The 17,959-nt window shown below is 36.0% G+C and overlaps 1 long non-coding RNA gene across 1 annotated transcript in view; it reads right to left on the bottom strand.

Moving 5' to 3' along the window:
* LOC138171299 (uncharacterized) overlaps positions 1-17,959 on the bottom strand; it is a 30,495-nt gene that overhangs the window by 9,278 nt on the left and 3,258 nt on the right. Inside the window, exon 2 of the long non-coding RNA XR_011170853.1 lies at positions 261-461. This is a non-coding gene — a long non-coding RNA (uncharacterized lncRNA). The remainder of the gene's footprint in view (positions 1-260; positions 462-17,959) is intronic.

Genomic DNA, 17,959 nt, shown 5'->3' with positions numbered 1-17,959 from the left:
ATATATATATATATATATATATATATATATATATACATACATATACATTTAAGATAGATCAATCATTTGGTTTTCCTCTAATAGGTTCAGGAATGTTGATGGACAGATAGCTCTTTACATGGGCTTTGGAGGGAGTCTGGAGGCAGCACCTGCAAGTCTGAAGCAGGGCTGGGCTTCTGATATTGCGGGCCTCCTGGGAGCGGTTCCTCACTACCTTGCTGTGGATCGCACAGCTCACACAGTAATGAAGTTTGACGTACCTAGGAGTCAAAGACGCTGGCTTGGAGATGTCCCTGACAGCCGCGAACTCCATGATGTTCTGGATGACGAACTCCTTGATGGCCTTGCCCTTAGGCACGCAGCGGGCAGGCGCAGTTGGTGCAGCGGATGGGCTACACGTCTCGGCCCTTCTTGGTGGGCCTGTTGTTCCACCTCTTCTTGGTCATCTTGGAAGCCAGCAACTGAAAAAGGCAATAATATAGTTTTTAAACATTTGATTTTAAAACTTTCAATTCCAGATTCTTACCCTTTCTCCCTCATCACCCATCCTTACTGGGAAGATAAGCAATTCCATATAGGTTCTACATGTAGCTGCACAAAATATTTCCATAGAGGATATATTGTGAAAGACTGACTATTTTTCCGTCCATCCTATCCCGCCCCACACTTGTTCTATTCTCTACTTTTACCCTATCCCTTTTCAAAAGTGTGTGCTTCTCAGGGGCAGCCAGGTGGCAAAGTGCGTAAGAGCCAGGAGAACCGGGATCAGTTCAGGCCTCAGATATTTGGCACCCACACAAAAAATAATTGGCGGTGTAACCTTGAGCAAGTTTTTAATCCCAATTGCTTTAAAAAAAAGTGTGTGCTTCTAACTTCCCTACCTCCAACCTGCCCTCCCCTCCATTAGCCCCCTCTCATACTCTTTCCCTCTACTCTCCTGTAGGGTGAGATATCATCTTTAGTGTGTATTTCCCTCCCTAAGCAAAAAAAAAAAAAAAAAAAAATGAGATAAAGATTGAGCCATTCCCTTTTGGCTTCCTCTTCTTCCCCTCCATTAGAACAGTTTTCTCTTGCCCCTTCTATAAGAAATAATTTGCCCCATTCTGTCCCTCCCCTTCTCTCATTATATTCCTCACTCACCTCTCAAATTCACCTTTAAGTATGATCCCTTCCTTTTTAATTGGACCTGTGCAATCTGTCTATGTATACCTCTACACATATATAACCCAAAAACATATATATTAATACACCCATATACCCTCCTATATAGACATATATGTAAGTATAATACATATATATTTACATATATAATCCAATTATGCAGAGTTGAATATCTGTATTTTTTTATCAAGAATGCTTGAAAGTCCTCTTTTTCATTGAATAACCATAATTTTCCCCTGAAACATGATACTCAGTTTTGCTAGGTAGGTGATTCTTGGTTTTAATCCCAGCTCCTTTGACATCTGGAATATCCTATTCCAAACCCTTCAACCCCTCAATGTAGAAGCTAACATATCCTGTGCTATCCTGATTGTGTTTTCACAATATTCAAATTGTTTCTTCTTGGCTGTTTGTAAGATATTCCCCTTGATCTGGGAACTCCTGAACCTGGCTATAACAATCCTAGGAGTTTTCTTTTTGGGATCTTTTTCAAGAGATGATTGGTCAATTCTTTCAACACCTATTTTTCCCTCTTCTTCTAAAACATCAGGGCAATTTTCCTCGAGAAGTTTTTGAAGGATGATTTCTATGTTCTTTTTTTTTTTTGATCATTGCTTCAGGTAGTCCAGTAATTTTTAAATTATCTCCCCTGGATCTATTTTCCAGGTCAGTGGTTTTTCCAATGAGATATTTCACATTGCTTTCTATTTTTTTTATTTCTTTGGATCTGTTTAATAGAATCTTGATTTCTCATAAAGTCACTACCATCCATTTGCTCCAATCTAATTTTGAAGGACTTATTCTCTGCAGTGAGCTTTTGAGATTCTTTTTCCACCTGGCAAATTCAGCTTTTTAAGACATTCTTCTCCTCATTGGCTTTTTTAGCCTCCTTTGCCATTTGGTTTAGTCTATTTTTTAAGATTTTATTTTCTTCAGTCACTTTGTCGACTCTATTTTCATGATTTACTTGAGTCATCTTAATTTTGCTTCCAAATTTTTCCTCCACTTCTCCCATTTGGTTTTAAAAATACTTCTTAAGCTCCTCTATTTCCTGTAAACAGTTCATATTTTTCTTGGAAGCTTTTGCTACAGGAGTTCTGACTTCACTGTCTTCCTACCATCCCATGCTTTGATCCTTTTTGTCCCACAAAAAGGAGTCCAAAGTTGGATTGCTGTGCTTACTTTGCTTCCTTTGCTTTCTCATGTTACCACTCAATTACTTGACTTTTGATATTTTTGCCACAGTAGAACTCTGTTTCCACATGGGAGAGCTTTGTCCCAATTCACTGGGGTTTTCACAGTTTTCCTCTCAGAAGTTGCTTGCCCTTTCAGAAGACTCCACTAGCTCTGGCACACTGGTCACACACCTTATGACCACCACCCAAGCCTGCAATCCAGATCCACGCAGGTTAAACCAAGAGTGATTACGCTCAGACTGGTTACTTGTTCTCTCCTCTATCTTCAGGCCAGGAGCTCTGAAGCTTCCATACGGCAGTGGCTGCAGACACCACACCTCAGCCGTTTCTCCCTCCGGGGCAGAGGGTGGACCGCACTCCTGGACTCCATGTTCCCAAAATCCATACTGACCTGTCACTTTGTCTTTGGCATTTATGGGTTGATAATTCTGGAAACCACCACAGCTGCTGGTGATGCACTCTCTTGAAGTCCCTTCAGCCGTGGCTGCACTAGGGCTAAAATCATGGGCTCATGTGGGGCTGGGTTTTGCTCCCAGCACCCTGCAATGAACCCTTTCTGCCAGACTGCTAGGTTGCCTTCAGTGAGAGATTTGTTTCTCTCTGTCACTTCGTGTGTTCTGTAGTCCTAAAGTTTGTTTAGAGTCATTTTTATAGGTATTTAAGATGGTTATGGGCAGAGCACATGGAGTTTTCCTGCTTCTGTACTGACATCTTGGGTCTGCCCTTTAGGTCCCTTCTTTTAAAAACTTTATCTACTAACCCCAAAGATCAATGTGTCTGTAAAATCAATGGCTTTCTCCTCATCAAATCTGAGAAGGGATGGAAGCAACAGGAATACCTCCTTCACATAATCCCATTTGAATTCTTCTGCTTCTATGCCAGCAACACTTTTTTTTTGTCTTTTTTGTTAACAAAATAGGCATTCAAAGTCAAGTGAAGGCTAAATCTTAGAAGATGGGAACAAAACCAAGATTTGCTAATTGGAAGAATAAGTATGTAGTATGGCATTAATACAAAGGTACTGAAATAATGAACAAGCAAGACTCAGATATTATTTTTAAAAAGGTACAAATATGTATAAGGTAGCAGGAGTGGGGCAGAACACTAAGTGAGATCCAAAAAGTAAATCACTAATGGAGACCCAGGCAGACAAGTGCAGCAAGTATTGGCAAAGGCAAGCCAGCAAGTATTGGCAAACCAGTTAAAGAGAATAAGTTTCAAGATCAATTAGTACCAAGGAGGAATGGACACATGTGGAGGGAAATTGATCACAGGTGTTATAAGGTTAATATGCACCAGGACAAAAAAGCATGAATGAATCAATACTATGTGCAAAGTGTTGAGTAAACACATACAAAAGTAAGAAAGTCCCAAAAATCAAGAAGCTGACATTCAAATGAGGGAGACAATAATTATGGAGGATGTCACCTGCACGTCATAAAAAAACTCCCAATGGTTTTTAGGGTGCAGTGGCAAATCAGATGTTAATACCTCTTCTCAAATGTTTGGGTGTTTGGCAGATGAGACTAAAAAGAAAATATTTTGAGTTAAACAACATGGCATGCAATCCTCCTTTGGAAAATATTTCTCTTCTAATGTTGAAATATTTTAAGATCGATCAAGTTATTTTCTGAGTTGGGGGAAATGATTAAAGATGCTGTTTAAAATGAAAAGTTCAAAATCAAACAGATATTTCTTCATAAATTAGCTGAATTTAATATGTTTGCTCAGCAGCAGTCAATAACAACAAAAAAGAAATTAAAATAACACGAAGTTGTTAATGAACCATGTTGCAGTTGTGCAATATTGTAGTTGTTTACTATACAATTGAATGATTTGTGACAGTGAGAAGTCATGGGGAGATTTGTTAATAGCATAATATCTCTGACTGCATCAATGTATTTCTGCTGTAACTGCATGTACTCCTACATTTTCCTTCTTTATAATTTTCACATTTAAGTTTAAATGAAGGGAAAAGCAGGATATATATTATATGCAACTATTATGTTTGGTGAGCAATTTACTCTATGAGAATATAAAGTAGCAGCAATGATAGAATTATACTAGAAAAAAATAGTGGAAAAGACCTGTTGAGTGTACCTACCATCCAATTTTGAGTTTTTAAAACCATATTCTTCATTACTTAATTTATTCTGTAACAAAATACTATTGTTTTTATTTTAAATATTTTTATTTATTTTTAAATATTAAAAAAAATATTTTTATATTTTTTCTTTCTATGTATTGTTGACTGTCAACAAATGATCTACAAGTTATGCACAAATTAATGCAATTACTTTCTAACTGAGTGCTTGTAACAGTGGTGGGAATTTGAATATCTTCTCTAATTTGAAAATCTTCCCTGCCCCCTAATAGGCCAGATGTAATCACATGGAGTCTGTGCTGTGAGGAGATTGCTGAAGGGTGGAACGCATCCCACAGGAAACTGGTAGTCAGAATAGTTGGAACTGGAGGGAGGAGAGGATGAAACCAATGAGACAGCTAGACTTGTGAGTGTTTGTTTTCCGTCTGCTGTGGCAGCTAGGCTTTGTGAGTGTTTGTTTGTGGGAAGGTTAAAGGATGGTGTGGCTCTCTGCTGTGTTATGGTACAACTTCTTTTTTACTATGATGCATTTGGCTTTCTGCTTTTGGGATTTGGTTTTCTTGTATCTGAATAAATGTTTTGCTTCTGTCTTATCTATGGATAATCTGTTATATTTTGTGATTAAGAACTACACTGGCATGTTCACAGTCATCGTCAGCGTTGTGCATATTTTGTTGGTGATGCACTGCTCAGGACTTTTTCCTTTGGGTAGTAAGTTACTTAAGTACTAAGAAATCAGATATCCATTCTGTCTCATATTAATCCATATATGAATTACAAATGAATCTAGTAGCAGAATTTTCATCCCCATAACTACCATACTGAAAGGATTTTTGTGGGGTGGTCTTATATTTAGCTCAATTTACCTTTTGAATTGAATTTTTAAAGTGTTTTTTACTGTTTAAAAATATAACCAGACATATCTGCATGCACACACCAATTGGCTGATTTCAAACAAATTATCATGTTACTATTTGTTTCTTATGACAACATTATATTTTGACACAGGAACCACTTTCCAACAAACTTTCAGAAAAACCCTCTTCCAAAGTACTTAACAAGGACAATATTTTAGCAAAATTGCCTAGTGTATGATATTTCCAAAGGTAGTATATAACAATTTCCATTTAGGTTAATGATCTCTTTAGCAAGTTTTTAAAATGGAATGAATTGCTTGAAAAAAATTAACATATTAAAAAAATTATAATGACCTCCAGAATAATTCAGGCTCATACCCTAGAACAGAAAAAGGATTGAGAGGTCAACATGTATTTCTAAAGTGTGTACCATGGTGCCTGTTTTCAAGGATCTAAAAGCTTAATTGGTTAAACCATATTAAATATGTACTAAAAAGATAGAAATAGGAGAAATTGTAGATAAAAAAGACGTAAGGCATTAACATTAAAGGTGATGGGAAAAGGTTTCTTATGAAAGGTGGATTTTCCCTCAGACTTGAAGTCAGGGGAGCTGGAAGGCAGCGAAGAGTGGGGATAATATCCCAGACTTGGGAGACAGCCAGAGAAATTGCACAGTTGGATATAGAGTGCTTTAGGCAAAGAACAGCAAAGAGACTGGTATTGGCAGATTTTAGAGTACATGGGGGTGAATAATGTATAAGAAGACTGAAAAAGTAGGAGGGGGGAAGGTTAGGAAAACCTTTGAATATGATAAAGGGAAATTTCCTTTTGATTTTCAAGTGGTATGAATCACTGGATTTTACAGATTGGGACTAGTGAGATGAAGTGGTCAGAAGGAAGTTTAGGAAAATCAATTAGACAGCTGAGTAGAGGGCATATTGGATTTCAGGAAGACTTGAGGCAGAAAGACCAACCAATAGCCTATTAAAATAGTCCAGACTTCAGGTGATAAGAGTCTACAATACAATAGTGACAGTGTCAGCAGACAGAAGGGGCCATATATGAGATATGCTATGCAACTACAATTGGACTTGTCAATTGCATATGGGGTGTGTTTGAGAGAATTAAGGTATCAAGGATGACACAAAGAGTGTGAGCCTCAGTGACTGATAAGATGCTGATATCTTTGACATTATTAGGTAAATTTGGAAGACGGCAAAGATAAAGAAAAAGATAAATTTAATTATTATGTTTAAAATATATATAGGACATCCAGTTAGAGAGGTCTGATAGGCTCCTGGAGTTGTGAGTCCAGAGATTAGGAGAGAGATTTGAAACCCTCCAAACAGAAGAAAATGGGAATAGAGAAGGACGCTCAAAACTCTAATCTCTATCTTTCCAGAGAAAATTGAATGACCTCTTTAATATTCACTCAGGACATAGTTCCCACTTGAAAAGTCATCATTGTCCAAGCTTAGAACACAGTATTCAATTTAAACCCCATCTTTCTTCCCTAGCATCCTCAAATCACATCTACTACTTGTAATAGTATCTGCTTCTTTTTTCTTCCTTATTGTTTCTCTGTATCTCTTTGCTCTGGTCCATTTCTTCTACCAAGTCTCTTTCTCCAAGATCAGTTTCAATATTACTTTGATAAGTTTGTCCCCAGCTGAATTTTAAAGGTTAATTAATGTTTAGAGGGGGAAAAAAAGGCAAACTATCACCTCCTCCCCACAGAAAGCCCCATTTCTACTTGCTCTGTAGTCAAGCTTTATAACAAAGCTCTGAAAGGCAGGTTATGATAACTTGGGCCTAAACAATAAAGTTCAATGCCGCTAAAGCATTTGCAAAGTATTCAATGTCCCCTTAAATTTTGGTGTCCTGGGACAAAGGCCAAGGCATACCACCCTATTTACTCCTCTTTCATTAATGCTTCTTCTATCTTCCTTACGGATGTGGTTGTTGTCATGCAAGCGTATTTTAAAGTGATTTCAAAATGTTAATTATGATTATTATTCACTGGTATTATCTTATGTTTTATCAACATCTCCCTGTGTCTATATGTTAATAGCAATTTTCATAGTGACTGAGACATGATTCTATCTATAGAAAGATGTCTTCTCCAATGTGATCTTGGGTTAAAAATCAAATGCTATGAGAAAATTAAAATCACTTAAGAAATGTTTTTAAAGCCATTCTGTTTTATAGGTTGGAATCCAGTTGATTCTGGTGACTCATTAAATAAGGCAGTACTTAAGTGGTTTCACAGCTCAGAGGTAAACACTGACCAGTTCTTAATAAAGAGTCCCCAAAATATCTTTTAATATTCCACATTTTCATCTTCATGGCCCTTCAAGCAGGAAATGAACTTATCTCCCTAAGAAGTCCAGTCTGGCACTGTATTTAATGAAGTAAATAAGACTATAGTACACACAATTATAGTGGAGACACATTAATGGCTCTGTTGTCGGGAGATAACATGGGGACATTAACAAGCATTGCCATGAGTGTTTACTGCTGTAAGTATTTTGACTCAAAAGAAAGTACATGATTTAAGACGTACCCATCTCACATCCAGGATGTACATCCCATATGATCTTGCTACACTTGCAAATTAATCCATGTCAGGAAACTAAAGGTTGCTGAATGAGCAGTGTCTGTCTGTCTATCTTTAATTTAGAGAGTAACTTTGAGAAAGAGCAGTCATTAGCATTGTCTCTGGTGCTTATATTTCTTTCAGATGGCTTTCTAAGAAACTTGTTATAAAATTCACCTACAAAAAATGTTCTCTGCAATGACATCTCTCTTGTAATTTTGGGAGATGGTAAGATTGGCTTCTCTTGCAAATGAGAATAATAATATATTTGACACTTTTTTCCAGTAATGTTAATAGATTCACATTGATCAAATGAAATTTTAGACCCATCTTTGTACGTGGGCTGATTGGAGTTATTTAGAGATATAATCTGTAAATCTGGAACTCAGAAAAGTTCACCGTTATGATAGTAACATCCTTAGTACCTGTATCTGAGTCAACTAGTAATGAGATCAAAGGAAGAGAACTCCAAATCCAACTAGTGAAACCTCTTCGTTTCAGAGAAGATGTAATAGAGGTTCAGGATGATTTAGTGACTTAGTCAAAGTCATAAAGGTAGTAAACATTAAAGGCTGTTTCTAAGCCCTTTGACTCTGACAGATAATAATAATATATTAAATCTGTTGTCTCAGAACTACCAGGAAATAATCAGAAAAAGTTAAAATGTTCCATAGCCCTTACTCTTCTTTCTCACTTTTTTCTTTCTCAGAAAGAAAGTAAGCATTTTATCATCTTCTATTGGTGTTCTTCTAATTCTCTGAAGCTGATCTATGTGTCATTGGTGATTTTAGAATAGCTCAGTTCAAGCCATCTTCACCAACTGCCAAATGACATTCTAAAAGTAGGCAAGCCAGCCTAGCTGAAGCATCAGAGCATCTTGGGGCTAGATAGCAGGAAGCAAATGTCACATAAATCAAAGCACCACTGCTACTACCTTGACTACTATCTCCCTGAAGACACTGTTGTAGAGAGTGCAGAGTCCTCAAAATAAGACCCTTGGGAATAAGTGTCCTCCAAGTCAGTAGATCTGCTCCCAGCATTGCTCCTACAGGAATAATTGAACGGAGAAATCCATGTGGAGAAGGAACCCATCTTCCTTATCACCACAATAACTATCAATTCACCAACTACTACCAATAGTCAGATGGACACAAGAGCCATGGTAATGGCACCATCTCCCTGACAATGTTCCTGACTTCATCGCAGTCCTCAGAACCTTTATCTGGAATAGTTGCTTTTGTGGAGAGGGGGCCAGTTATCCCCATCAACTGCCAGTTGCTTTCCATTTATAAGCCACTCAACTGATCCTAGCTGAAGTAGAAAGGCACAATGAGAGAGAGACAGGAGTCAGTGTGTGCTGAAAAGGTAAGTGTACCACTACGATCTTTCTTTATACTCTGATAGGAACATCCCAGCGCTCTGATACCAAAGGCCTTTGGAGTAGTGATGCTTATAGCCTAGTGTCTGCAGCCATCATCTTGTGCAGCAACCCCTCTGTAAGTACAACCACCCACTGCTCCTATAGTTACATTTATCGAAAATCTAGACAAGCAAGTTCTTGTCGCCAAAGTCTTTGACCCAGTCATATATATATATATATATATATATATATATATGTATATATATATGTATATATATATGTATGTATTTATATATGTATGTATGTATATATGTATGTATATATATATGTGATATGACTGCATCAGTGGAAATGCATTAAAGAAGCATTACTATCTACTATCTACTTTGTTGTTACACTCTAAGGATAATGCGATCTTTATATGTGATTTGCAGGTGGACCATCTCTATATGTTCTTTCCCCCCATCATGTGTATACATGTTTCCCTATATGTATAGATTTCCCTACATATTGTTTTTCCCATTCAAATTTCAGTGCTTTGTGAGTCTGTCCTATATTCCTATTTGTATCCTCAGGGCTTTGCCTAGTGCATTACAAATAGTAAGTACTTAATAAATTCTTTATTCAGAATTCATTCGTTCTTTTTCACTGTTATATATAGATATAACAGGAATTTTCCTCAACACAAATCTTTACATATTTGTTGTTGTTTTTTAATTGTCAGAATTTATTAATGGTGGCGAGAGGAGTAGTGTATGAAATTAATCTTTTTCTTTGTTTTGTCTTTCTTTGTAGCCCCAATACACAGAGCCTGGAACACTATAAGTCCTTGATAAATACTTGCTGACTGACTGACATAAAACAATACACTAATAGAATAAAGACATAGTTTTTTTTCTCCTTCCTCTCAGCTGTATGGTGTGATTGTCATATAATTTAAGGTATTTTTTCAATAATTATATAATTTCTAAAACATAGTACCCTTCACCTGGGCAGAACAGATTTGGAATAGGTAAATTCTGAGTGTCACACTTCTACAAAGGGCATCAATAAGTTGAACAGAAAATAGATCAATGATTCTTAAACTGTGATCCATAAACTTTTTGCTATTATTTTAACAACCATATCTTAATAAAATTGGGGTACTTTGTTATCTTATTTTATTTTATGCATTTAAAAGCTATTCTAAGAAGTAATACATAGGGTTCATCAGTCTGCTTCAGAGATCAATGTTAGGAAATAAAAGTTGAGAACTCATGTGCCAGAAGGTACTGAACCCTAAGATACACCTTATGAGGCACGATGTTGAGCTGGATCTAAAGATTAACTTATCCATTTACTAGCTGTGTGACCTTGGGTAAGTTATCTGGGACTCACTTTTCTCACCTCTAAAATAAAAATGATAAGTCTTGCTCCTTTTGCCTCATATGGTTGTTGTTAGGATCAAATGAGCTGTTGCAAATAACACATCAAATCTTAAGGCAATACATATATATATATGTATATTACAAATATTTGTATATTATATATGTGTATGGAAATTACAAATATATTAAGATAATTGTTTTCTTATCATCTTTGACAATTGATGGAACTGAAGATATTTATATTGAAGCATTTTGAAGAAATCTTGGCTGGAAACGACCATAATAATCATACTTAATTACTTGAATGGCTTTCAGATAGAGGCAGAATTAAACTTGTCCTTGGTCATGGGGAACAGGACAATATATGAAAGTTATAAATATAAGCTTGACTGGATATAAAAGTAGATTGGGATGCTTTAGAAGCATCAATGCTTTCCCTCCCAGGAGGTGATTAAGTTCAGGTTGAATGATGTCTGAATCTATATGTGGTGAATAATGGGAAATCAAGCTTCTTAATCCTTTTTTTTCCTACGTAAAGAAACAAAACATCAAAAAATGATTTTAGAGTCATAAAATAAGTCCCCCCTGCATAGTTATAAGTGGGCTCTAAAGTTTTAAATAGAAAGTTACAATATTTCTTAGTCAAATTTGTGGAGAAGAGACAAAAGAATATAGTTAATTCAGTGGAGAATAAGAATAAACCCATTTTTTTTTCTTTTTACATTGATTTCAACATAACAACCCACTTATAATGGGCCTGGTGAGATAATGGCAAATCTGTGAGAGAAAAAATATACCTATCATCTGGAAGGAAATTGTTAAGCCATGCAAGGTGAATTAATTCTTCCAGTCTATCAGGGCAAAATTTAGGGAATATTTATGGAATTGAGACAAAGTAAAAAGAAAGCCAACCTAATAGACCTCTGTAAATAGTTCCTCAGATGAACTATGTAAGCACAGAGTGCTAATACTTTTGTCTGAGTCACTCTGACTGAGCTGATTATTTAGGGGATGCAGAATAGAATAAAAAATGTCCAACCAAATTAAAAACACTGGGAACATCCAAGAGTCAAGTTCAATCTTCAGGTTCAGGGAGGAAACAGACATCAGTATCTATAGTAAAATAAATAGAGCAAACAGAAAGTGTACTTAGAAAACTGGGATCAAGTTGTCATGCCAAAGTCAGAAACAGTGAATGTAGAAAAAAATGTAATGATATTTCAATAGCAGAGTTAGGGTCTAGCCTAGGGAAACATCTCATTTTAGGTTCATAAGTTGTAATAGAGTAGGAGTTCAGGGGCAGATTACCTGAAGATAAAATAATACTTTTCAGAATTAAATACCTATTTTCTCTCCTTTAACTTGTAAAATGGGTTCAAATAAATTCCTTTATGCCTACACTGGTTCCTCTGATATATGGCTCTTCAGATAATTCCCAAAGCCAACTTCTGTCCTAGAGTATTCAATCTAGACCAGTGTATTAATATTATTTTCCAAATAGGTCTATATAGAGTTTTGTGAAACAATAAGGATAATGTCTTTTTCAAGTTGATCTAGGATGTCATATAGATGAATAAACTTTGAACTAGAAAAGACCTGAAATATCTTGTAATCTGGTGGTTTTCACCCTTTGGGTCTAGGAATCCTACCAAGCCAGGGAGTTATTGTAAGTGATCTGACAATCCACTAACAAACAAGTGTACCTTTTGCACAATTAATACACATCTCATGTAAATTAATATAAATAAATGGTTTCATATATATATATATGTTATATATATTTAACATTTTTTTTCTGAGGGATTACATTTAAAAGTGTTTTTCACCTCATAAAATATTTTATCATGTATATTCTTAAACAGTTATGCTAAATATCAGTTAACTTCTTGGAGCCTTATTTGCTTAATTTATAAATAGAGATAATACCAGCAGTACTTACTTCAGGGTTGTTACAAGGATTAAATAAGATATTGTTTGAAAATGTTTTTTTTTTACATAGTATAAACCACACCTTAACATCAGAGATGATTATTTTTGTTCCTACTAATGGTACCACTTTTATCTTGGTGAGCTTATCAGAAGCTAAAAATGTCTTTATACTCAAAAAGACTGAGAACCTCTAACCTATTCAAGAGTCACAGATGAAAAAACTGAGAATCAAACAATGCAAGTCACTGTTGTAAGGACACTCAAAATATAAATACCAGAGCTTCAATTTGAAGAAAGTTCTTATAAATCCAAATCCTCTGCTCTTCCTATATCATGCTGTTTGTACTTGTTCTTTTGACAGCTTGATATTACCATGAAAACCTTGGGGTAATGGTGGAAACTAAGCATTCATATTATTATATAGTGCTTACTACATTCCAGGTATTATAGTAAATGTTTTAGAATTCTCTCTCTTTATCCTCACAAAAAAAAATTGTGAAGAGGTTGCTGGTGTTATATTCATTTAAAATTGTGGAACCTGAGGCAAAGAGAGGTTAAGTGACTTGCCCAGAATCAGACAGTTAATAAGTCTCTGGGTCCAAATTTAAACTCAGCTCTTCCCAACTCTAGGTCCGTACTCTAAACACTGTAGAAACAAAGTTGCCTCTATTGTGGATAGATTTGAGTATGGATAACCTGAATATACTATGAGAAACTGTATTCTTATGAAAACCCATGTTCTACAGATCATGGTAAAGGTAAGAAAAATCAACTAGTCAACTTACAATTCTTGTCCAAAATAGGCCTAGTACCTACTCAGTTAATATACCCCCACAAACTATACCTTAACCTATTTCTAAACATTATTATTTCCACAGTCATTTTTGCACTCCACACATGTGTCTTTTCACTCTGCACCACTATCCATCTATCAGTTTTTGCTTAGTCCAATTGTAACTGTATAAATGGATAGTAATATTTAGTTTGGTTATAGAATATAGGTATAATGTCATTCTTCAAGCATAATTGCTTAGTTCTTTCCATGTTGCATAAGTAATAAAACTTCTATTAACTAAAACAGAAACTGTATATTACTGAGTCAATTCTTCCTCAATTCCATATATCCTTCTGTAATGTAATGCCAAGGAAAGGCAACTTCCCAAGGTTCAAATTAAGAACAGAGAAGGTCAAAATATGACATCATTAAAAATACAGCATTTACTAAGTGTGATTAAATAATTTCCAAGTACTACCCTACCCCAGGACCTTACATTCATTCAATCAATTACAAAGTCCCTGTTCTAAATACTACTCCATCCCTAGGCTGTACCTTCATTTAGTCCATCACAAAGCCCCTCTTCTCAAATGGAGATTAGTTTCCAATCATAAGTAAACTACATTCATTTGTTCAGTCATAGAACACAAAAAGGTCAAATTTTCCCCACCCCTGGATCACAATTGAATCTACCCCAGAGTTACAACAAGTTTAAGCACAGCACTTAATACCCAAATGGAGGTCTTTTTTTCATCTTGACACAAGGCAAGTTCTCAGCAATCTTAGTTCCTGGGGAGACAAAGCTTAGCAAGGCCACAAGATAAATTGCCAGTCTCTTCATTAATTCATCCTCTGTCAGCAGAACAGTCCTAGGACCCCTAAAAACATTAGCAAAACCCTCTCCAAGGAATTATGTAAACATACAACAAGAAAATCCTTCTTCAGGGCTTCTGAACCAACAGAAAGGTTCCCAGACCCCTGCAACAACAGCACTGTCCTTCACCAGTGGACAGTATTCACTCTCTGTCTGCAGGACAGTCTCAGTAGCTCTGAACCAACAGCCAGATTCCAGGACTTCTTCAACAACAGGACTGTCTTTCACCAGTGGACAAATCTGACAAAACAACATCAAAACAGACAGACAAAGTACCAGCAAAACAGCCATGTCTCCACAGTCTTTGGCAGCTCTGGGGGCAGGTCTCAAAAGTCCAGGGAAATTCAAAGTAGCCCTCAGCAATCCTCTCGGTCTCTCTCTGCCTCCAAAGGTGCTGCTTCCAAAAAGTTCTTCTGCCTCTCTCCTGTGTCTCTCCAAATCTAAGTCACCAGCTCCTCCCAGTTCAGGACTTTCTTTTCAAGTCAACAAGTCCATCCCACATTAACAAGCTCTGGGTTTTAACACAATCAAACCAAAAACCAAGCCAATACAGGGGAATCTTTAAATGCCATTACTATCACACCTTCCTAGATATAACTTTCCCAAAAGATGAAAATCACTGTTTTATAATATCTCAAATTTATATCATAATTCTTGGAAATGAATGTCACACAGTATCCAAAACCAACAAGCATACACATATGTGTGTGTATGTATGTATATATATATATATATATATACATGCAAACTACTATGACCCTCACTGCCTAGAAGGCCAGGTACATTAGAGTCCTTCCTACCCGCCCTCCTGACCAGAATTCTTTCATATCTTTAAGTGTCTAGGCTATATGAAAATATCTCCAATCCCTACCTAAGGAGTTTCCTAAGTTTAGTGCATATGATCCATTAGACCCTAGTTACATTTAGCAATTGGATTAGATTAGCATTTATATAGAAATACTTACTTCAGAACATAAAGATAGAAATATAAAAACTTATTCCAACAATACATCAAAGGCAAAATCTCCTCCCCCTTTGCAACAACTCTGTCTCTGTGTAGGGGAAGGGGATTCGTATCTCAGTTCTTCTATAGACCATTCTTAATTACAAGTATAAGCATTCTCCCTCTGATATTAAATCGCAGGACTCTTGGGACTTCCATGAGGGATTGGATGACTATGACATCCCTTCTGGATTTTCACTCCAAAGTTGCCATGGTTCCTACTGGGCCTTGTAGGGATCACTGCTGACACCTAAAACCAGGAAAGAAAATGATAAAACAGAAAAAATGGCCCCAGGCTAATTTCTCAGAACCAGGGTACAAAAAGGGTTAGAATGAGAAGGAAATCCTTCCTCTCTTACCAATTCAGTTCATTTAGTCTATGCTTTCAGCACACTGTTGTCTTCACCCTCTCAATACAGCAAATAATAATGCAAAACAAATGGCTCTGTCTCAAGTCTTAAAGACACAAGAAGGTAATTAAAGGGGGATACCTTCACCTAAGTAGTACAGGATACAAAGGTGTCCATTAAAAAAAAAAAAAACAACTTTGGAATTGTTCCAAAGGCCTTTCACGGTAGCTTCCATGTTATGTGAATTGGGTATGTGTAGACAAGACTAGGTTACACACACTCATATTTATTTTCTCCATTATTTAAATGCAAGGTCTTTGAGAATATAAAATGTTTAATTCTCAGCATTTCTATCTTAGTTTTTAGCATATTTCTTTAACATAATTCTTTAAAATGTTAATTTATCAGTTGGAATTATCCTTAGCACATCCCTCAATCCCACTGACTCACATATTATCTGCTGTCAAGTGTGGTTGATTCTTCCTCCATAGCATCTCTTTCATCCAACCCCTTCTTTCCACATGGGTGGCTTTATCAACTCCTACCAGGGGTTTTGAAGAGGACTCTGGACCCTAATTGGTCTCCCTGACTTCCCATTTTCAATACATTTTTTTTCAAAATGTTGTTATTTTGATATTCTCTAAAGTAATCTAATTATCTTATTCCCCTACTAATTATTTTCAGTGGATCCCCTTTTCTTCCTGAGTAAAGTACAAAATTATGAATCTGGCATTTGAAGCCTTCCATAATATAGACCTGAACAATATTTCCAAGCTCATGCAGCCCCTTTACATTCTCTGTTATAGTGAAATTGATTGACTGAATATTCCCTCTCAGTGATATCCCATCTTCTTTCTCCATGTTTTTGCACAGGTAGTGCTCAGTATCTGAAATGTATCTTCTATTTACTTGTGCCTTTTAGAATTCTTAGCTTCCATCAAAGAGTAATGCTATTGGTACTATTCTCACCCCCTTTATAATTACTGTGTGTAATTTTCTCTATATTTTTTCATTTCTCATTCTAGATTCTAGATTTAGATCTAGAAGAGACCTAAGATATCATTTGTTCCAACTCCTTCATTGTACAGATGAGAAATATAAGGCATAGAGATAAATGATGTGCTCAGTAATATAGAGATAAGAGGCCAAAGCAAGATAGAAAGCAATATCCTCTGACCACTCCTAATGCTCTATTAACTACATCCTGCTAACTATCCACAATGTAAAATGTAAGCTCCTTGAATATAGGGACACATTTGTTTTTATTCTCTGTATCCCCAGAGTCTAGTTACATGCTTTATACACTGTGAATATATAATATACATTTGATAAAAATTAATTGAAATCCATGACTTAAAATAATAAATTCAATTTCATTTTAAATGCATCTCGTTACTTTTTCTTATATCATTTGCAATTGTATTTGATTGGTTGAAGAGTTACTTTGGCCATACATAAACACTTATTTACTTATTTTACAAAGAATAGTAACAAGGTTGATTTCCACATACACCATATTAGACCCAGGAATGCAGAAAGTTTAGAAATCATATTTCCAGCAATGCTAGTTGCTCTGACAGCCTGACAGTGAGGAAAGAATTGTGGGGGGAGGGAGACACCCGCCAAACCATAAGGTATAATAATTGATGTACATAATGATGACCTTGGGCCATTAAGAAAATGTCAAATTATGTTAAATATAGTTCCACGAAAGAATAAGGAAAGTGGGTAATTTATTTTAAAAATAATTTTTGTCAAAATGTTTACAATGAAAATACTTGGGTACTTTTAGGGGTAATCTTTAGCTATCAGGGAATTTCACTTAACATAACACAGCTAAGTTTCAAATGATGTTAGATACATGGAATAAATGGTTGTTAATTGAAAGACTGATTGATGGAATGCCCATGTAGTTACTTCCTATTTATCTAAACTGGATGCTTAGAGAAAGGCAGCATCACTTAGTGAATGAGATTCCCAACCTCAAGGCTAGGAAGATATGAGTTTAGGTTAAAACTGGACACATAGTGACTGTGTGACTTTGGACGAGTCAAGTTATTAATGCAACCTTCTTTGTAATGTATAAGTGTAGAGAATTAACTAGGGCTGACAGTTTGAGAGAATTTCTTTTTGGCATTCTCTTAGCCAGTGAAATCATAAGTCTAGTCCTTATCTTTATATTTCAAAAACAAACATTTTGAATTCAGAAGTCTTAAATTTGGTATTGTGTCATTATGCAGCAAAGAACAAGATTGTATTTGCTCTGAGAGTCTATTTTGCATAACTTTGAGTTGGTGGTAGTCTGGGGAATCTAAAGCAAGGAGATGTCTATGTGTATGTATCCCCATATTACAATCAATGGGCTTTCTTAAAGGGAGGCTATCTCC

Source organism: Petaurus breviceps, unplaced genomic scaffold (genome assembly GCF_028583685.1).
Source record: "Petaurus breviceps papuanus isolate PSGF00001 unplaced genomic scaffold, PetGlider_PUasm1.0 42, whole genome shotgun sequence".
NCBI classification, from domain to species: Eukaryota; Metazoa; Chordata; class Mammalia; order Diprotodontia; family Petauridae; genus Petaurus; species Petaurus breviceps.
The sequence above is the reverse complement of the archived record's forward strand: the minus strand, read 5'-3'. Positions and strand labels throughout refer to the sequence as shown.